The following is a 22,435-nucleotide window of genomic DNA, read 5'->3' as shown; positions in this document are numbered from 1 at the left end:
CTCGGGTTTGGAGGTTTCGGTGTGAGGCTCGAGGGGCCAGACGGTGGCTCTCCCTCCCCGGCCCCCGGACGATGGTACAGCCTGCTCCGCCACCGTCACGTGGGCGCCCCCTCTGTGACGTCGGCGTCTTTGCTGTAGCAAAGCTCGGCCTCTGGAATTCTGAGAACTAATTTGCTATTCGGTGACATAAGAGGGGGAGTGCGCTTTGCTTTCCCGGGGTCTGGGGCTAATTCCTCCTCTCTTCCCCGTAAACTCAGCTCCTCGAGCTCAACACACAAAAGGGAGCGAGAGGTTCGAACCTTTGGGAAAAGTCTGTTATATATAGTAGGTTTCGAGGCGAGTAAGAGAAAAAAACAATAAACACCACAGCTCTTTCCAGCTAGAATATTAGGCACCACGAGAAAAATATTTGCCAAGCAGTTTTCGGTGGGTTAATTTGCTTTATTTTTATTTGGGACAGTTTTGTTTTTTGTTTTTTGTTTTTTTTTTTTCCTTGTTGGTGTGGTGGCTCGGGATTTGGGGTTATTGTATTTTGATGGGTTTCGGATTTTTGCTTCTGATTTTTGCCTTTTGCAACTTTGTGATGTTACGTAAATCATAGGATCCCGCATCGGTTGGATTTTGTTTTGAGTGTTTTTGCCCCAATCTCATCTCTCAAGCGCTTTAAGGAAGATGTGTTATTTTTTAATACTGATACTATTGAAAGAAGCTTGAATTTTTTGTCGTATATGTTACATCCCAACCCCCATTTTTTGGGGGGTGGGGAGGGTGCAATTTTCTTTCTCCCCATGGACTTTTACTGAGAGGACGCTCCCCTGCACTTGAGAGACATGTTCAAAGGATTTGTTTTGGTTTGTTTCTTTCCAGGACAGCAAGTGGTGGGTTTACTCTTTCTGTTATTGTTGACTCTTAGGAAATTTCTTGCTGCGAGAAACGTGTGTGTATGTGGGTGTGTGTATGCGTGTGTTCTACAAAATTCCGTGAGCCAGATACATGTTTGTGTTTTGCTTTTTCTTAAGGTCTTGATTCCGCCCCCCCCCCCCCCCCCGGCCCAGCTCGCTTCAAGGTCGTTGTAAAAAATCTCTCCTGTCTGTGTTTAAAGAGATCAGCCGGAGGGAATTCTAAAGGCCTACCGTGCCAGTATCACAGATACTGCGTGTGTTTAGAACAGACTGTGCTACAACTACAACGCACTGCACGCAGCACAGTCCTCTTAGCTTTAGAGCTGAGTTTCGAGGAGGAGGAGGAGGAGGAAAAGGGGGAAATCTTTCTTTCTTCCTTACTTCCTTTCTTTTTAAAGGCAAATGCAGTGCAGAATCATTCCACTGTGGGCCTTGGTTTGTTTATTCAGAACTGCCAGTTTCCCTATTTAAATATTGGTTGGGGTTTTTTTCCCCTCCTACTCATCCCTGAATGAGGGAGACTCTTGTTTCTTTTATGTCTCTCTCATAAAAGAACGGTGTGAGGGGAAAATAATATTTCAGATTCCTCAAGTATTAACCCCAAATGTTTGGACCAGAAGCAGCTTTCAAAGGTCAGGCTGTTCTGAGCCTTGGCTATGAGAGTCCTTCAGGCAACTCATTAAATTACAGACGAGTTCTTAAAGGTTCCGCAAAATTTCTGCACATGTTAATTTCCAATAAAGATATCTCCCAAAATAATCTACCTCTCCCAGCCCCAATTTGGGTTTATAGAAATGAGCAGAGCTATGAAAGACTGCTGGCTGTTTCCTGGGATATTTGGGATCTCTTTCCCAGAATGCCATAAGAAGTTCAGATCTATCGCTGAAAATGTTGTTGTCAATGCAGCCCCCTTTTGGAAAAGGCTGTGTTGGGGTTTTTAAAACCAGGAGAGATCCAAAGGGGTCGACTATTTTCACAAGGGCTGGAGCTTAGGAAATATGCATAAGTGTCTGTCCCTGTGAAATCTGAATATTTTAATACTTATTGACAGATGAATTACTGCAGTCTCTGCAGAAAAGCCTGTCTTGTGAAGGATTTTTGAAAAATATACACAGGCCTAATGCTGTCACTCTTGTCAAAATGAACATTTTACCCCCAAAGACACATGATATCATCCAGTGCAGATCCATTTGGCCGGAAGGGAGACTATCTGTTTTTCTGATTGTCCCCTTCCCCCTCATTTTCAAAGCGTTTTAAAGGAATCCCACTGGATTCAAAATGACACTCCGATTTTGCTGAAGTGATGGTCTTTGTGTATTTGTATGGGTGATAATTTTTCTATCTTTTATGAGTAATAAGAACTTTAGGGTTTCTCAGGTGTCTGTATGGTTTGGAATGTGAATTGTATGGCTCTGCCCTATTACTGATCCTACAATGAGGTTACTTTTGTGATTTGGGGTCACTTTTCTTGTCAAAGTTGCCATCCTGCCTCATTGGCTCCCCCCTCCCCCTTAAATACATAGCTTGCCCCTCCCTCGTTCTCTTTGCCACTCCAATCTTAGCCCCATGGGGGCGCTGCAGAGCAAAGGGAAATCTCCCTCAGACAGCAGAACAAACCAGAGCGGGGGCTGGGAATGAATTCACCCTTCTTTAATTCTCTGCGGGGAGCCCTTGGAGGAAGACCCCACCAGGCCTGGTTTGTAGATAATTAATCCTACCGCCAGGGACCGCAAACCTTCTCAGGACGTTATTTCTGGGACGCAGTGCCAGGGTCCCACATTTCTACTTTTTTTTTTTTTTTTTTTTTTTTGCCAAATTGAAGTGTTTACACCGAAAGAAATTAACCAGAACAGGAGACGGTTAAAAGAAAAAAAAAAAAATTATTGAAGCTATTTTAAAGATGAAGATTTAGGTAGGTCCCCTTTTCTCTACGGAATGAATGGTGAGGAAAATCGTGTACCCACCCCTCAATCTCTTTTCAATTCCTAGGAAAGTAACTTTATCAAATTTTATACCAGTTGAATTTCTTCCAGAATGCCTTCTCTCATTCTTGATCTCTCCCCAGTAGTAACCAGTTGGCGTCACTTTGTGGACCTCCCTCATTCCAGCAGTGCTAGGATTACAGAAAGGATTGACTTGAATATATTCAAATTCTTTTAAATCATCCTTAAGAAGCTCTAAAGAGAGATTCCATGTCTGGGGTCTTATGTGTGATTCCTGTGGGCTTGGAGGGGCTGTGTATCAACCAGTCCTATGAGTTAATGGTTTCTGGCTATTAATACTCAGAGTAGAGGACCAGGCCAGCCCCTTTGCCTGGTGTTCCGGGCATAGTAATAGGTTACTAATCACAGGTTCTGGGTAAATAAAAGCTTTGTTACAAAATAAAATAGCTTGGTCTTAATATTACATCTATTTAAGGAAAGGAACAGATTTTGCCTCCAGTTCCCCCCAGAGAATCTTCCCCACAATTCAATCATAGCTGAAAAGGAAACTAGCCTTGGAATAAGCCCTGTCCTGTCCTCTTTCTAAGGGGACTCCAAACAGGAAATTGGTTTCACCTGTCAGGAACTTCTGGCACCTTGGTAGATCTTTAAACTATCACATCGCAGAATTACAGATTTTAGAACTGGAAGGAACCGTGAAGATAACCACTCAAGGCTTCTTTCTTTCAGGAGGACAGGATAGCCATCACTGGAGGCGTGTGGGACCCCAGGACACAACTGAAAACGGGTCTTCGTGGTTTGATGGTCCTGTGTTAGAAAATCAGGATGATCTGACTACCTGGGTTTGGAGATGGGCATCTTGTTTTCTGGCAGAATTGAGGAAAGCAAGGCTGCTTTGGGCTGTGTGTAAGTTGTAAACTGGTTCTCAGAACAGACTCCAAGTCACAGTGAGTATTGAGTTTTGATTGTCATCTGGGCTTGGTTATGCTTGTCACCTGTGCTATGGTACTCAACAGCTACTTTTGATGGGTATGGGAGATCTTATTTACCCATTAGTTTTATTTCAAATCCTTCACTTAGAGCCATTATAAACAAGCTCCTTACATTATCCTTGGAGAAAGAAAGGTGTTTTCTTGGTATGATTTAGAGAAATTGAGCAGAAAGTTTTGAGACATTAAAAAAAAAAAAAAAGATGATTTCCAGCCACTACCTTCGGAAAAACAAGTGTCAACATTTAATTTTGATCCATATGCTGCCTGCTTTTGGCCTGTATTACCCTGAGACCTTTTTTTTTTTTTTAGTTTAGAAACCTTTTTGGCCTAGCTCAGAGTTTCCCCCCAAAACACTGATTTTTTTTCCACACTTTTCTCACTTATTTAAAATGGAAATAAATATCCCTGGAGCTTAAAATAGAGAAGTGATGGGGGGGTGCATAATCATTTGTTTACAGCACTCTATCACTGTTTTGAATAACAGGGTTTTCACTTCCTATGAAACCTTAGCATGAGGGAAAGCAGCAGCTGGACCAGGAAGGGGATGCAGGGAGGAAAGCACTTGAGTGTTTGTAAACTCAGGGTGGCTGGCCCACCGGGCTGCTGTACTTAGCTGTCTTTACTACCTAAGGCTAGAAGTAGAAAAACTTGATTTGCGTGTTGTGCCTGCATTTTTTTTTTTTTTTTTTTTCTTCTCCACACCGCCCTCTGTACACCTGACCATGCCGAAGCCTATCTGAAGCCGGCTTGACGGCAGGGAGAGCTGGAGAGCGGAAGAATGTGCTGAGAAAGGGAGTGCTCGGTACTTTTCCATTCACATCTCCACAGTGGCTTTTCTTGTTTATTTCAACCTCCACCAGCGGAACCCTGTCAGCTGCCTGAAATCCGAGTCATTAAACTGTTCCCTGAGGTCAGACCACAGATGCTTGGTGCATGTTTCCTACATGTCGGTGTCTATGTAACATATGTACATACAGAGACACACGCACAAACGTGTAACTCCGCGGGGGCACAGTGTGAGGTAGGGGGGAATAAACATAGATTTGTTGCCAGAAAACCTTGGTTTCTAATTACCGTTCTGCCTGGAACTCCTTATGGGACGTGGAGCAAAACCACTTGTCAGGACTCAGTTTCCTCAACTGTGTGAAGGAATAACCCAGATGGTTTGCAGCACGTCTATCTGTTCTAAATTCGATACCTTGTGTCTAAATATATATTTATGTAACTTTAAGGTGGAGGGGGGGATGGAAAGGAGCTGAGTGAATGTGTCCCTGGGGTGGGAAAAAGAGTTAAAATGTAAACTTCTAAGTAAAGAAGGCAGTCCCAGAATCTTCACCTCTATCAATTTTTAACCAGTTGTAGACCAAAGTCTGGGATTCTGCTGAGTAGGTCCAAAAGCCAAATGAAGATTTTAAATGTTAAGAGTTGGAAGGGGCCGATTCTAAGACCTTGTACCTTTGATCTCCTGCATTCATAATCGGATGTGACAGTTCCCAAGTGTCTTTTCTGCACTAGAGTTCTTTTTTTTTTTTTTTTCCTTCTTCTGTTTTTGGAAACAGTCCCAGTCAGTGATAGGAAGGAGATGACACTTGTAAACTGGGCACACCTTAAGCCGCTGGGCCCCATGTGGATGTAAAAAGATATGACATAATATTCATATACATACACACACACAAAAGAAGGAGAAAAAAAAAGAAAAAACTAGATAGAGATTCCTGGTAAGAAACTTAGAGGTAGTTCAGCCATCACTGCATTAAAGGTAATTATTTGACGTCAGAGGAAATAACAGATGAGGAGTTTGCCCTTACAAAAAAAAAAAAAAAAAAAAGCCTTACTCTACCAGAACAAACTTGAAGGTAACTCTCCACCAATATTTCCTATGCTTCTTTTATCTCCATTCTCTAAAAAGAAAGGTCTAATGTTTCTCAGGCCTGATTGCCTAGCAAAGCCTTTAACGGACCTCAGCATCTTCAGGACATAATTTAAAGTGTAGCTCCTATTTATTAACAGTGACCTCCCCACCACCACCATCCCTCCTCTTAGACCTTCTGGAATATTGATGCCCATGTACAAGGAGAGATGGAGCCAATTACATTCTCTCAATGAAATACTATTGAGAGTTACAATATGCTAGCACTGGGAAGGTCCTTAGCAATTGTCCAATTCCACACGACTGAATTTATATCATTGGAAATTGAGGCCCACACAGAATGTATTTGCCACACACACTGGATCAGACTGAGCCAGGTCCAGAATTTTGATGTCCTGGTTCTAAATCCACTATGTTTTTCCATGGTTTATCATGAAAAGAGGACATGGGGTGGGCAGCCCTGCAAAAGAGCCATTTGCTGTGTCCTTACGTTCAGAGAAGGCCTCACATTTAGACTTTTGACATCATCTCCACTGAGGTTCTACATCAGTCTCAGCAGTACACAGACAGGATGGAAAGGAGCAGACCCTCATCCACAAGTTCTCTGTGTGTGTCCCAGGGTAGGACCCAGTGTCGGAGCCACCACAGGCTCCTACGGTACTGTGATTTAATACTGTTAATAAACCTATAATTATCTTATGAACAGTACAATTGCATTGTAATTGTGTGTATGCTGGTGTTGAAAATGTAAAATTTAATATATTTTTGGCCTAGAAACAATGATGCTACACTAGCAAAGAGCCCACCTGGTACCAGATCTTGATTTCTGATACTTCTGTGCAGTAATGGAAAACAAGGCTCCTTGGAGAAACGTCTGGTTCTAGATCTAGGACTGGGGCAAGAAGTATTCAAAATTAGAATGGAACATCTTATAGCATCATAAATAAAGAATTGCTGAAAAACAAACAAAAACTACATCGATGGGGCATATTTCAAAGAGACACTGGAGCCACTTGAAGAGCTCCCAATGGGCAAAGCTGGAAGATTTGGAGTAAAAAAAAGAAATCAAGTAATATTAGATTATAATCCAAAGTATAAAAGAAATATCCATGAATCCACACTGATATAAATTATTAAATAAATTAATAAATCAGAGAAAAGAGACAAATCTCCCTTGCAGAAAAATTCCAAATAATTTATGTAGATACACTGCCGACAAGGATGGGGGCAGGGGGCAGTGTATAACTCCTCACTCCTCAAGCGTGAGCTTTGCACAGTGACTTCCTTCCAAAGAGTACAGTATGGGAAGGGAGGAAAGGAGGGAGGGAATCATTTTACGTGGAGAAACCTGACAAACACTACACCAGCCAATTCACCAAGGTGAACATCAGCAATTATAAGCCATGTTGATTGTTATGTACCTTTGATCTGAGGAGATGAAAATGGCTTTTTACCTCTGTGGTCTTCCTCCCATACCCCAGTCTATTTATGAGAAAAGTCTCAGACAAATTTCAACAGAAAGGCATCCTACAAGAGACGTCACCAGTATTCCACAGAACTATCAAGGAAAGTCTGAGAAATTGCAGCAGCTGGGAGTAACCTCAGAAGATATGACAACTTAATGTAATGTAGTATCCTGGATGGGATCGTGAAACAGAAAAAGATAAGGTAAACCCAGACAAATCTGAATAAATGAGGAGCTTTAGTTAATAATATTGTATCAGTGTTGTTCCATTAGTTGTTACAAATGTACCATAGTAATATAAAATGTTAATAATAATGGGGAACTGGGTATAGGGTTTTTCTCTGCGCTATCTTCTCAATTTTGCTGTTTAAAAAATATTTGGGGAGGGCATATCTTTATTTATTTATTTTTCAATACCAGAAACCTCCAAAAATGAGCTAGGTCTCTTGAAATCTGAGAGATTTTCTTCCCAGTCAACCATGCCCCCCAGATAGAGTCAGGAAAATGAGGGAACCTGCGTTTATTCTTTTAGTTTACTAAATTGAAAGCAATTTAGCTAATTTCTCTGTGTCACCATCTGGACACAGAACTGTGAGGAGAACACGTAGGAAGCACCAAAGGCCAAGTGTTGCCGTGGTGGTGGATGACTCAAGGCACCTCATCAATCTGCTTACTCCACATTTCTTTCTGAAAATCCTCCACGGAAACAAGGCCCTGAAAGATCTAGCCATCAGTCCATAATAGACATATAATACTTAGGGATTCATCACTGAGGTTGGGGGAGCCTCAAGACCTTCCTAGAATGTCTGGTATCTCATTGTACAACTCCAAAAGAACTGTGGATCTCATCAGAGTTTAACTCTGGGTCTAGAGAAGAACACTAACTGGACCCTATAACTCTATGAATTTGTCTTCATTGTCTGAATATGACCCCATTACCTAAACTAGAAAAATCCAGAGAGGGAAATGGTTTGCCAAGACTATCCCACAAATTAGTGGTAGAGTTGCTTCCCATCAACCAGTCCACCCTGAATCATTTATTTTGCTGTAGTATTCCCTTTAGTAAACTAAGGACTGCTATTGCATTGATATACATTATTTCAGAAGTGCCTCATTCATTTCTAACCACCTGTCAGTTACCAGTGGTGTCCAGTTCCAATGTGAGCTTAAGTGTCTCTTCCTTCTTTCCCTTCACCTTTTCCCACTTGCATCAGCCTCTCTGCCAAGTGGTTATAGATCTTTGAACCAACACTGATATTCACTATGGAGGCTGACATCTAAATTCTTCTTGGTGAAATGAGGTAAGACTGAATGCTATCATAGTCCAATTTGGTTATCATTACTGTCAGCAATCTGTTTGGTTACATGTCTCAAGAATCATAAATGTAGTCATGCCCTGTGACCCAGTAATTCCACTTCTAGGAATCTATCTTCAAGGCATAATTCAACATATAGGGGAAAAAATCTTTGAATGAATATATGCATTCAAGCATTATATCTAGCAACAAAAAAGTTGAACAACCTACATGTTCCATCATGACTGGGTTGGAGGGAAGGGTATTGGATGGAGAATGGTTAAATATAATACAACTAATTTTTAAAAATTAGAATTGGAAAACACTTATGGTAACAGGTAAAGTGAAAAGCAGTATATATATATGTATGTAGTGTATTTATAACTATACATATGTATGTAGTATATTTATTTACTATACATAAAAAATAAACTGGATATAAACAAAAGTACACAATTAACAAAAAACTATTTACATGGGCTGTCTTAGGGTAGTAGGATTATGGATGCTTTTTTCTCCTTTTATTCTTTTCTTTATCTTCCAAACTGTGTAATGTTTATATATTAGTTTGATTTCCATCTATCTCACAAGCACACACTCAAGACACTGAAAAGCCCTAAGTGAAATCTTTTCAATGCAAGCAATTAGTCCTCTAATTCACAGTTTTGAATGTTTGACCTAAAGTTGAAGCCTCCCACATCTTTAGGGCCTAGAGCAAAAGTGAGAACTGCCCACTCATTCTTGGAGAAGACCTTTCACTCTGGGATCCACTTGTCTCCACACCAACAAAACCTCACCCTTTCTGAGCACGTTGACCATAATGAGATTAAATAGATCCTGTAAATCTTTGATCTGTCTCTGCCTGCTGGGTCTCAGTGTACTTATCTTGTTTGTTGGTTATTTCACAGCTTTTGAAAATGTTAAAAGAGTTTCCTGGGGCTTCCCTGGTGGCACAATGTTTAAGAATCCTCCTGCCAGTGCAGGAGACACCGTTTCGAGCCCTGGTCCTGGAAAATCCCACATGCCACGGAGCAACTAGGCCCATGTGCCACAACTACTGAAGGCCGTGTGCCACAACTACTGAAGCCCGTGCGCCTAGAGCCCATGCTCCACAGCAAGAGAAGCCACCGCAATGAGAAGCCTGCGCACCACAACGAAGAGTAGCCCCTGCTCGCCGCAACTAGAGAAAGCCCGCGCACAGCAACAAAGACCCAACACAGCCAAAAATTTTTTTAATTAATTTAAAAAAAAAAAGGGTTTCTTGGTTACTTTACTGTCTCCATGAGGCCACCCAGGAGATCTCCTGGTAAAAAGACATTCTTTGAGATGCTTCTGGGGCTACAGGAGATTTGGTTTTCTTTTCTTTTTTTTTTTTTTTTTGCGATACGCAGGCCTCTCACTGTTGTGGCCTCTCCCGTTGCGGAGCACAGGCTCCGGACGCGCAGGCTCAGCGGCCATGGCTCACGGGCCCAGCCGCTCCGCGGCATGTGGGATCTTCCCGGACCGGGGCACGAACCCGTGTCCCCTGCATCGACAGGCGGACTCTCAACCACTGCGCCACCAGGGAAGCCCGGTTTTCATTCTTATAACATGTTTGACTAGTGAATTCTGAGGAAAACAATTTAAAAATAAGCCCTATCAATGTTGTTTCCTTTAGAGAATCACAAGCTTGTTAGGAACTGGGAGTAGGTGGTTACCATTGTTTGAATCGCTGGTTCTTAGAAAAGGGCATGGGGGTAGACGTCAGGATCTCGGAGGTGAGGTAAGGACCATGGTTCTGTTAAGCCCTCTTCCCTTAAACCACTGATCTAATTCCTCATACTCAGCTCATTCATTCACTCATTCGCACAACACACAGTTCATTGGCAGTCTTTTGTGGGTTAGACACTATTTTCCCTGGATACTGGGGAAATGAATAGAAATACAACAGGGGATTCTGACCCCAGGGGACACACAGTCTACTGAGAAAAAAAAGGCGGAGAATGGTGCAAAAGCTTGCTTTAAGTCATGCAAACGATGGCCCCCTTGCCAGGCCAAACATCCTGAGTCTGAGCCAAACTCTCTGGCCTCCTCCCAGAGGCTGTGTCCTACCTCCTGCTCCAGCACCAGTGTGAGGCACCGACTCCCTCCCTGGGCAGGTTCAGCCTCTGGGTTTTTCATCCAGTGTTGATTAGAACAGGATATAACCCAGCTGCCTCCATGCACCATCCAGTAATACCCAATACCCAATGCAAAGATAATCCACAAGAGCCTGGAGCATACACAGCCTCACCACCACCATCACCAGGTTGGCTCAGCCTGCAGGCCGGAGCTGGACTGTGATTTTTACAACTTCGAGGGCCTGACAGGTTCGACCGTGAACAGAGAGATCACCCAGCATCATGCTATTCCAAAGCACACAGCCTCAAGTAGCATCCGCAGCCTGGACTCTAGCTCCCAACACCACCTCTGACAGGATCTAGACACCTAATAGATCCTGAAGCTTACTCAACTAAACCCAAGTTTACCCCAACCCTCTGGGCATCCCAGACCTTTGGATAATAAACTAACAGGTGATATAAGCAGATGCCAGCCCTGCACCCAGACCACTTTTCACAGCACCTTATTGCCAAGGCCCAGACTGCCTGAGGGTTGGGCCCATGTGCCAGGAGTTGTAACCATCTCCTTCCTATGGCACATGCATAAAACCACCAGATACAATTTCAGCAATCTTACAATTAGCTGGAAGTCTAGCAGCTTTCAATGTCTCAACATCGAGGTTGCTAAGAAACACCCACCCTTTGGAGGGTGAAATGCCAGCAGAATGCTCAAAAGAAAATGGGACAGAAAAAGATTAATAAAGGCCATAATTTGGGAAGGTATATTGAAAAGACTTGACGATGGTGATGGTGAATCAATAAATCAAGCACCTTAGGCCCTCAAACTTCTTTCCAATCCCGTCTCCTGTAAGTTTTCTACCTCAGACTCTTAGCATTCTCCAAGAACCCAGGCACTTACCTCCACTCCACACCCAGGTGTTGAACGCTGCCTTTGGTAGGCTAGAAGCTCCTCAGAGACAAGAGAACTTCATTTTTGTTGTATTGGACTTGCATCCAAAACATGGTGCTCACTTAGGACATGTCGACTGAATTCAAGTAGGTAGAACTGAAAGAGAATTCAGGGTGAAATCTGATGATCTGGGTTCCAGTTAAAGCTCCACAACTGACTAACTTCTGTGAGTCTCAGTTTCTTGTTCTCTAAAATGGTCATTTCTGTACAGGGACTACATCACAGGATTCCCATGAGAATCAAGTACCATAGAGGGGAAAGTACTTTGGAAATTATAATGCACAGTTCAGAGTGGTCGTTGAATGTGGAGCGAATGGACAAACTAATGAGTGAATCATCACAGAGAAGCAAAGCCATCAGGTTATTCCATAACTGATTTTGTGACTCAGGTTTTATCTGGGGAACAATGTATTTGAAGTGTCCTGCCTTGACTCTGTAACCATCCTTAAAAATGGTTATTTCACTTCCCGAAATATTTTAACCCTTTCAGTACAGGAAGACATAAATTACCGGGGAGGATTCATACTCATCCAAAGAGAATAAAAAAGATCAGAAAGTCTTTATGTCCTTGAAATGCAGAATTGGAAATGAACCATCTCCCAGTAGTGGGAACTGAAATCCACTATTAGATCCTCCTTTTTGGTACCTTCTTCCTCTTCCTCCTCTTTCTACCTTAGCCCCTCCCTACCCATCCCCTTCACCCAGCTGGAAAAAAATCATTTGTTTTGAGCCAACTTTAGTCTTAGAAAAAGGTATAAACAAAGCACAAATTTATCAGGGCTGTTTTCTAGGAGCAACAAGGTGGATTTCTATAAATTTTTTAAGTCTTGAGTTGATGGGTGAGTTACTAAAATAGGGAGGTAGGATAACTTTCTACCAAAGGCCTGACCCAAATGACAGGGGGAACCTTGGGCCAGCTCTGTCCCCTAAGAGAATCTGTGCAGCTCTCTATCCTTCCTACCTCCAGCTCTCTATCCTTCCTACCTCTGCAACAAATGCGCAACAGATCTCACGAATGTCGCGGTGAATATAAAAATGGATTAGGAGCAAGTTGGTCTTGATACGGAGGAGGAAAGAAAACATGAGCATGGGTGCTGGAGAGAAGGTAAGGGCTTCACTCTAGTAACAGAACAAGGCAATGGTTAAGATGAAGCCAAAGGGGCCAGGGCATGTATCAAGAAAAAGTTCCTTCAATTGAGACCACATCTGCCCATACTTACCAGTTTTGCCAGCACCAAACCCATGATCAACGGCTCATTTATTTTTGGATTCCTAGAGGTGGGAAGAAGAGAATACTGGATGTATATGGCATTTAAAAAAAATACAAAAAACCCTCCAACGTGGGAGGGCTGGGATGATGTACAAGGGCAGCCGCCTCCCCTATATGGTTCCTTTTTTTTTTTTTCCGCTTTCTACCCTTCCTGTTCCCAACACCTCTCATCCAATCATACCTGTGGAAGCCACATTCCTGCGCAAAGCTAAATCTGTAAGTGAAGGCAGGGGGATGGCGGAGCAAAGCAAAAGAACATAAAGATACTTCCCTTCTCAACTCTGAAAGCTGGGAAGGTTCAGTAAGAAAATGGAGGAGTGTTATAAGATTCTAGGGATCTGGAACTGAAAAGGTTGGAGAAACAGAAAATATTCAACTCTATTCCCTTATTTTATCACCTGTTTGGTTGGACTTTTTCAGCATGGAATAAACATATGTTGATATTTTCAGGTCTTACCAATACGCAGGCACAAAAGTTATGAATTGAGCACCTCTGCTAAGTACCAGGCTAGACTTTGCATATACAGAGAACAATTACAGACCTGTCCCTAGAGGAGCTTGTAGTCTAGTGGAAGAGGCAAGCATTACACAAGTAAATCCACAGATGAGTGTGCATTATAATTATGATAACTGAGAATCAGGAAATAAGTAAGGTGCTGTGAGGTGGGGGAAGGACCGAATTTACCCAATGGCCTCTCTATTAAAGTAAACTTTAAGCTGAGATCTGAAAAAGGATGGGTTAGCCAGGCCAAGAGTGCAGAGGAAAGTTTGCCGAGCGGAGGGAACAGAGGTCAACAATCCTAAAGGGGGTAGAACCATGGCATGTTCAGAGACCTGAAAGAGGCCAGCATGGCACAGAGAGAGTGGTAAAGATGGATTTGGAGGGAGAATCAGGAGCTAGACCATGTAGGTCTTTGTAGACCATGGTCAGAAGTTTAGAGATCGTTCTAAGTGTGTTGAGAAGTTATTTAAGGTTTTTAGGCAGGGTGATGCCATGATCTGATTTATATTTTAAGAAAAGCATCCCAGCTATGGTGTGGAAGATGAATTAGAAAGAAGCACGAGGAGATTCTTGAAGAGGCTGTGGTAGGAGTCCCAGGGAGAGATGAAGGTAGCTGGGCCTGGGGAGGTAGCAGTGCAGGTGGTGAGGCAGCAGTGCAGGTGGTGAGGTATGGAAGGTCTGAGACCTACTTTGGTAGTAGAATTGACAAGATTGAAAAAGAGATTGGGTTGAGTAGGAGTGGGTGGTAAAGGAGAGAAGGGTATCAAGAATGAATCCCAAGTTTCCAGTTTATGCAATTGGGTGGATGTGTTTCTATTTACTGAGTTAGAAACACTGCAAAGGAAGAACTTGCAGGGGGGTAATTACTGGCAATCAAGAACTCAGTTTTGAACATGGTATGTTTGAGATGTCTCTGAAGTAGGTGTCCAAGTAGGCAGTTAGATATTTAAGATCTGCTCTCAAAAGAGATGTCTGCTTTGGAGATATCAATTTGGGATTCGTCAGAATAGAGGTAGTATTTGAAGCTAGGAGAAAATATTGGTTTCCATATCAGACCAGGCACTGAAAAATAGAATAGAAAATGGTAAAGGTGGAATGGATCTTAGAAATACTCCAGTCTAAACTCGTTTCTCAACTGATAGCAAAATTGGGAGCTAAAGTGAAGCCATTGGTGGAAATGGAGTTGATAGGAGCCTAGGTCTCCCTTTTGGAAAAGCCCTTTTCTTGTTTTGCAATGTCTTGTCAACATTTGATATCAAAATGGGGGAGACTGAGAAATCGCCTATGTGAGACATAATTATACTGGTATGGCTCATGGTGTCATGTCTCTTATTTTATATATGCTATATGTAAACCACCACGTCCTCATAAGTAATTTGCTCCCCTCTTCCTTTCAGAAACTTGGAACCTTTTCTGCTGGTTCCCTACTTATTGAAAAGATGATGCAGTCATCTCAAATGAACATACCTGGGCAATTTGCTATCGAGGGGGTCCATGCCTTACAGTGGGGACTGAGCTGCCAAGGGACTTTCCTGTGCAGCTCCATCCTACTCAGTTTAGCACCTGTGGCCCCTGCAATTATTTAGTAACCGGACCATCTCTCCTCCCGAATGTGAGTGCCGGAAAGTCAGGAGCTACTTTTACTTTCCTTGGTATGTATCTTAATCTCGCCCTGGCACCTGTGATAAGTAACTTAGTCATCTAATACATGTTTTGAATTAGGGGGACCCAATAAACTGAAACCTTCCATTGGATTTAATGCACCTTTAGTTATCTTTCCATCCTTCCAAGTAAATACATTTACAGAGCACAATGCTATATGTCAGGTATGGTGCTAAAGGTTGCAATCGTGTTCAGTCTTTAAAATGCAGGCATCATGTAACAGTGGCGATCAGCTCTCATCCAGTATATTTAGGCTTATTCTTCTGTATACTTTGCATACCTTCCATCCAATTCAACAAATATTGTGCATCTGCCATGTGTATAGAGAGGTAAGAAGGGAAGCCTCTGTCACTCAGGGCTATAAGGTCAGTGCAGGAGAGAGATATACTGGACACTAGCAATGACAAGGGCCATCACTGAGCTACAAACAATAGACTTGGTTAAATACGGGAACGTGATTGCTTCAAACTAAGAGATCTAAAAACGTTTCTTGGAGGGGTGGAGTTTGAACACAATAATAAAATCATGTAAAATAATGAAAGTATCCTTGAAATAATCATCAAAGTAATAAATCTCTGAAATCATAAGAGCTAACACATATATGGGACTTAGTACATACTGTTCTAAAGTACTTTACACTTGTGAGCTTATTTTATCCTCACAACAATCTCATAGAATGGGTGGTACTGTTATCCTCACTTTACAGATGGGAAACTGGAGCACAGAAAGTAATTAAGGTCAAACAGCTAGCAAACAGCAGAGATGGGGATTTGAACCCTAGTGATGTAATACTTTGCTCTTTGTCATTAATGTCTCCTGCCTTATGAATGAAGGTTAGAACTTCAACAGCCAGGTTTAGAAGAGGGGGTGTGGGGAGGAGGGCATTTCAGACAGAACGAAGAGCTGAAACAAAAGCACAGAAGTTAGGGATACACCTAATAATGCTTTATTTTGCCTAGAAAGCTGTATAGTTTGCAAAGAACTTTCTCAGTCATTCTTTAATGTGCTCCTCCTTGTGACCCTGTGAAGTATGCCATGATTATTATTCCAATTAGAAAGATGAGGAAATTGGGAGCCAGGATGGGAAGGCACCAGCTGGGCTAGTGAGATGCAGTGTGAAATTCAAAACCCAGTCATTTCACTTCAGACCAGTGCCTTTTCCCATGTTGCAGTGCTAGCAACTAAATATATTCATTGCTCCCGGTTCTGAGCAAGGCTCCAAGCTAGCCTTTTCATATATGTTCTCATTTCATCTCCACAATGGCCCTGAGAGGTAGGTGTTGTTGCATTTCCAAAGAGGAAACAGTTCAATTCTGCCTCTACTTTTTTTTTGAGAATACTAATGATTCCCTATGAGGCACGCTGATTTTCGGGTTCATGCTTTTTCCACTCTTTGGTCCCTGGGAACCCCTGAGGCTGGAGTATTACCTGTGCTTGAGCACAGGCAGCTTCTCTAAAAATGGAAAATCCCGATTCATCTCTTAGCCAAATCCTTCCAGTCACTCCTGCATTTGGCCAACCTTTGCAGTGTGGTGAAAGTCAACATTTAAATATGAAACCCGGCTTGGTTTCCAAAAATTTAATTGCATTATTAAGAATTAGTTGCAACTGGGCATTGTGATTCTCTGAGGGGAAAGGCTGGGAACGAGGCTGACCAAACCCTCAAGGCTGGCCAGCAATTTGGTGCAATTGCTGAAATACTTGATGTAACCTGGGTCCGCACTGGTTGGCGGTACCATCTGCAACTCAGTTGAGTACCCGCTGTGTAGGGCAGAGTTCTAGGCCCTCCAGGAGAAATATAAATTAGTGGCTAGAGAAAAAGATTGGCTGTACCGTGGATCCAGTGACATGTATGTCAAATGCCAAAGAAAACCCATCAGGCAAGAGCTGGTACAAATTCGCAGCCAGCCCCACAGCCTGAGGCAGCAAGGGCTGGATTCCCAAGCATCAGCTTTGTTTGCGCATGTTCAGCCTGGGAATCAGGTAGAGAAGACTCTGTAGTCCTGTTGCCTTCCGGATTTGATTAAGGCTCTTAGGAGGGTCACGACCTCAGCCTCGAAGGGCAACATTGGAAAAAGACAACAAAAACGAGAGATAAGATGACTAAAGCTTTTAGTGCAAAGAGGAGGAAGGATGCATGGAATGAAAACTGGGAAGTTTCCATTTGATTTTCACAGCCACCAATATAGTGAAGGGCCTGGTTTTGAAAGCTGTTGTCAAGCCTTTCAAGAGTCTCCCTGCAAGCCGGATGCCAAGCCAGAGGTCTAAGATGATTTCTCTCTGTGCCTCTTGCCTTGGTGTGCTGATTTATAAAAGGGGAAAGCAACTGCTAGCTCACAGGTATTCTTTTGAGGATTAAATGTGGTAGAGCACAGTAAATGGCTCATTAACATAAATGGGTAGAAAATAGACTGTTTGATATCCTGTCCAGCTATCCCAGCCGTCTGGTGAACAATGGGAGTAGAGAGTTAGACTCATTTAACAGAAACTTAGAAATCATCTGATCCAACACCTGAATGTGGTAGATGAGAATGGAGAAGGCACCCAAGGTTGCCGAGGAAGTAAGAGGCTGAGTGGGGTTGTGGATGTGGGGAGGAGTGAGATCCTGAGAGCTTTGCTGAGCCCCTTGTGACATAATCTAATTTCGTACTGACAGGAGACATAGGCAGGGGTCTTCATTTCGTAAGCCAAGACCCAGAGGTTCCAAATGGAAATAGCATCCCTGAGATCAAAGAGCTACTAAGCCAATGAGGGGGATTCGAAGCCTGGTTGAGTTCAATCCAAAGCCCATGCTTTTGACCGTACACTATCTCGCTGGGTTTTCTGCTTCCTTGCAAAGACCAATTTTTCAAGGTTTCCAAAGCACCTTTAGAAAGCAGTGGCGGCTATGGAGAAGGTTGTTTTTATTTATTTAAAAGTCTGTCTATGAGTCACTGTGTAACCCTGCTTTATGCAGCTCAGTTTTACAGTCTAAAATGTCTAAATGCACCAGATGCCCCAGGCCTCTTTCACCCCTAACACTCTAATCGGTGCTTCACACCAAAGAGAAAATGGTTCTCCTTTGCCTCCAAATCACTTCTTTAAAATTGTCTGTATATGTTTCTTATGATTATCTGAGGCCAGTGCAAAGAGATTATCTCCTTTTCCCTACTACTAGCATCCAGCAGGTGCTTAATACACTTTCAGGTGCATAAACTTGTTTTTTAAATTGGGGTATAGTTGTTTTATAATGTTGTGTTAGTTTCTACTGTACAGCGAAGCGGAGTTCCCTGTGCTATACAGCAGGTTCTTATTAGTTATCTATTTTATACATATTAGTATATATATGTCAATCCAAATCTCCCAGTGCATAAACTTTTTTTTGTGTGTGTGTGTGGTATGCGGGCCTCTCACTGCTGTGGCCTCTCCCGTCGCGGAGCACAGGCTCCGGACGCGCAGGCTCAGCGGCCATGGCTCACGGGCCCAGCTGCTCCGCGGCATGTGGGATCTTCCCGGACCGGGGCACGAACCCGTGTCCCCTGCATCGGCAGGTTGACTCTCAACCACTGCGCCACCAGGGAAGCCCTAAGCTATATTATTCTTATGCTCTGCTGAAAATTTAGCTCAAAATCCTGATTTCTTCTAAATTGTTACCATATACTGCCATACATAGTACATTCATAGCACAAGGCAGTGGCCTAGAGAAGGGTTCAGATTCACAGGTGGCACATGGACCTTCCTTTTCACTTTTTGAATTACATTTAACAGCTTAGAGTCTGTTATGTGCCTGGACCCCTGATGTTAGACTTGAGTATTATTCACTTGCCCAAACTCAGGTGACTGCGGCAGCGCTGTTGGTTGCTGAATTAGTTGCATCTAGGTCTCTGAAAAGGCAGCCCGTGGAAAGAGCACAGACTCTTAAAACAAAGCTAGTTTCTTCTGGCTCTGACGCCAAATACCTGTGTGACCCTGGGCAAGTTACTTAACTTCTCTGAGCCTCAGTTTTCTTAGCTCTAAAGAAAGGGGGAATAATACCCAACTTCCAAATGTATGTAAGGAAGAAAAGAGATGTAATTCCCAGAACCTGGTGTACAGGGAATAACAAGCATGTCTCCAAGTTCTTTGGCCTGAGCGAGTGTACCAAATGGAATTGTTATTTACCAATAGCACAGGGGATAAATAGCACCTCATCTGGACACTATCCATGTCTTCAGGAAGTTACATCTTCCAATCCTGCCTTCCATGTCCCTCCCATACTTGAAAGTCCTGATGAAAGATTTCTGAATTCATCACCAATTTGGAGCCTCCTTTCCCCTTTCCTTGCCACTGGGATAATTTCAGCGACATTCTCATGCATTTCACTAATCCCCTACAATCATCCCGCTTTCAGAGTGTAAAGCACCTTCCCATCCATCACCTCATTTGATCTTCACAACAGCCCCATGAGAACACAAGCCAGTGTTGTTATCCTTCTGTGGCAGATGAGCAAGCAGAGGCTTAAAGAGGTTAAGTGGCTAGTCTAGGGTCACACTTCCAGATTCAGGTCTATGACTCTGAATTCTATCCATGAGCTTTCTGTTATACCAAGCAGCCATGGGATTTTTGCTACATACTAAATGACAGACAATAGGTATCCTGGAAGAAATAAAAACAGGAAGGTATAGACTGACAGAGAACAAGTCCGTTAGTCTGACCTTCCCCATCCCCCCTGGTCCCCACCAGGCCCTCGCCCAGTGTTCTTCTCTCCTGGGCACTCCCTTCTCAGCCTCTGGTCATTCAGGTCCTCCCCATGGTTCAGAGCACCTCTTAAACCCACGCTCCTCCACGAAGCCTTTGGCCAACCACCCACCCACTTTTTAATCTAAAATTTACTGAATGCCAGACTCTGTGCTCTACTGTCTTCTAGTGGGGAGAAACAGACAATAAACTCAAGAGTAAATAGAGTTTATTTTATTACCATAAAAACATTAGTTTTTATGGTAATAAAAGCTAAAAAGGAGAAAAGCAGAGAAGAGGGACAGGGCATGTGTGAGGGGTAAGGATGCAAAGTGAGGCAGACTGCTAGTGTAGGTGCACTGAGCAGGTTACACTAGAGGCAGAAAGGAGGCAAGGGAGAGGACCGCTTGGGTATCGGGGTGACAGCAGCAGGCAGAGACTGCAAGCACCACGACCCTGAGCCAGCGTGTGCGCTGGGTGTTTGAGGAACAGCACAGAGGATGGTGTCTCTGGTGCAGAGTGAAGGAGGCCAGAGCAGTGGGAGAGGAGGGCAGAGAGGAAGGGGAAGTACACTGTACACATCCCATTGGGCACTGGAAGAACTTTCTATGACTCTGGATGAGATGGAAAGTCATTGAGGGTTTGGACAGAATCTAAAGTTTATTTTCACAGCAGAGCTTTGGCTGCTCTGTTGAGATGGGCAAGGAGGGAGTATATTTCCTATTTAGGAGGTGTGATAATAATTCTGGAGAGAGATGATGGTGGCTTGGACTAGGAAATGGTGAGCAGTGTTCAAATTCTGTATATATTTTTAAGGCAGAGCCAATAGTATCACTGATAGTTTGGATGTAGGTCATGGGGAAGGAAGAGTCAAGCCCAGCTCCAGGTTCTTTGGCCTGAACCACTGTGACAAGTGGAATTGCTATTTACCAAGAAAAGAAAGGCTGCAAGTGGAACAAATCTGAAAGAGTCAGGGGAACACTGAGAACTCCAGCTTGGAGGTGTTCAGTCAGAGAAGCCAAATACACAGGCAAAGGACTATGACTGAACAGGCCGCTGCATTTCGGAGTCTGGAGTTCCAGAGAGAAATTGAAGCTGGAGATAGAAATTTAGGAGTTGTCACTCTTCAGATTTTATTAAAACCGTGAAACTGAATAAGATCCCCAGGGAAGTGAGCACAAACAGGAAGAGGTCTGATGGCTGAGCCGCAGAACACGTCCTGGTCAGAGGTTTGGAAGAAGTTTACCAGCCAAGGTGAATGAGGAGTGGCCAGGGAGATAGGGGGAAACCTTGATATCCTTTTTGTGAAGACCTGACAAAACCTGTCTGTCCTCTTCAACTCTTGGCTCACGTTTCTTGGGTGGAGGCAGACTGCAGGCATCTTTAGAGTGAATACACATCACTTCTCCACCCTCCACGGTGCTCAGCATCTAGGAGCCCTTCAGTTAAAACTCAGCTGGTTATCTTACAGCTGAATCACAAAATGATCAAGCGTAAGGGACCCAAGAAATCATCCGGATCTATGATTTCCCAACTGTATTCTTTGGAGCAAGGCAGAGTTCTTTTGTTTCATCATTGGGAAACCTCTCTTTTCCTAGAAGGGCTAATAAAAGCAACAGTGTTCTGGCAATCAAAGGCCTCACCCCTTCCTTCTAAGAAATAGTTGAGCTTTCCATCAGACATCAGACATTTCAGAAAGCTCCAAGGGCTTGGATCTAGTCAAGAAAATCTGCTAGCCAGAGGGGCTAAGGAGCAACATGCAACATACTGTTCTCTGAGAGTCCGGCCTCATTTCAGATTGATTTGAGAAAGGAAGACACCGTCTGCCATATTCCTTCCTCTTAAGACCAGCTGAAGGCCCAGGATCCTAAACAGGATAGTAGAGATCATCTAGTCCAACCACCTCTTAGAAAGATGAGGAACTTGGGCCTAGAAAGGCCCCAGTTATCTTGTTCAAAATCACATACCAAGTGTGTTGGATCCAAGACTAGACACCAGGTCTCAACTTGAAAATTTCTGCTCAGAAGCAGATTCAACTAAACTCTATGAGCATTTACTATATGCCTGCAAACATGCCAGGTATTTTTACGTGTTATCATTCTTAATCCTCACCACCACCTCTAAGACGGATCTTATTATCCCCCTTTTACTGTTGAGAGCAATGATGCTCAGACAGGAAAGTGACATGTCCAGGGTCACATGGCTGGCATGTTGGAAAAGTAGGATTGGAGGCCATGCCTGTTTGTCTCAGAGTCCAGTGCTCACCCCAGCACATCTGCTACCTTCCTCAGCAGGTCTGTCTCACAAGGTTATGTATTCCCACAGTACGAGCGACTGCCCCAGAGACCCTGCCCTCCTACCCATAGGTGACTCCCCTCCAGCTTGGTGTGTTAATGAGTGACTTAACTTTGAGTCCAGAGTGTGGATTCTGAAACCAAACTGCCTGGGCTTGAATCATGACTCTGCCACTTATTAGCTATGCAACCTTGGGCCCTGGAACTCCCCTAAGCCCCAGTTTCCTCATCTACAAAATGGGAACAATGATGTACTTACCCCCAGGGATTAGGATTAAGTAATAGAATGCGTGTAAATCACTTAGTAATGTCTGATATGTATAGCACATATTCAATAAATATGAAACGTAATAGTCGATGGCTGACTTTTTAAAAACCCTGGCACTGTTTTGAAACATACTGTCCAATGCTTCAAAATTCATTTCTGGTTTTTTTTTTTCTATTCTTTTTCAAATTCCCCTCTCATTTAGACTGCCACATAACATTGAGCAGAGTTG

General features: G+C 43.2%; 1 long non-coding RNA gene across 5 annotated transcripts; it reads left to right on the top strand.

The window, feature by feature from the left end:
* Window positions 1–206: 206 nt before the first annotated feature.
* Window positions 207–8,898, top strand: LOC114891193. Of its 5 annotated transcripts, XR_003792431.1 has the most exons (4): window positions 207–426; window positions 2,725–2,814; window positions 3,575–4,747; window positions 6,482–8,898. It is a non-coding gene; the product is annotated as an uncharacterized LOC114891193 (long non-coding RNA). The 5 variants fall into 5 exon arrangements; XR_003792427.1 differs by lacking the exon at window positions 6,482–8,898 and having other exon boundaries at window positions 3,575–5,645; XR_003792428.1 differs by lacking the exons at window positions 2,725–2,814; window positions 6,482–8,898 and having other exon boundaries at window positions 3,575–5,645.
* Window positions 8,899–22,435: the final 13,537 nt, after the last annotated feature.

This window comes from Monodon monoceros, unplaced genomic scaffold (assembly GCF_005190385.1).
Source record: "Monodon monoceros isolate NGI ecotype Baffin Bay Population unplaced genomic scaffold, NGI_Narwhal_1 Super_Scaffold_11, whole genome shotgun sequence".
Lineage (NCBI taxonomy): Eukaryota > Metazoa > Chordata > Mammalia > Artiodactyla > Monodontidae > Monodon > Monodon monoceros.
This window is presented reverse-complemented; position numbering and strand designations above follow the sequence as displayed.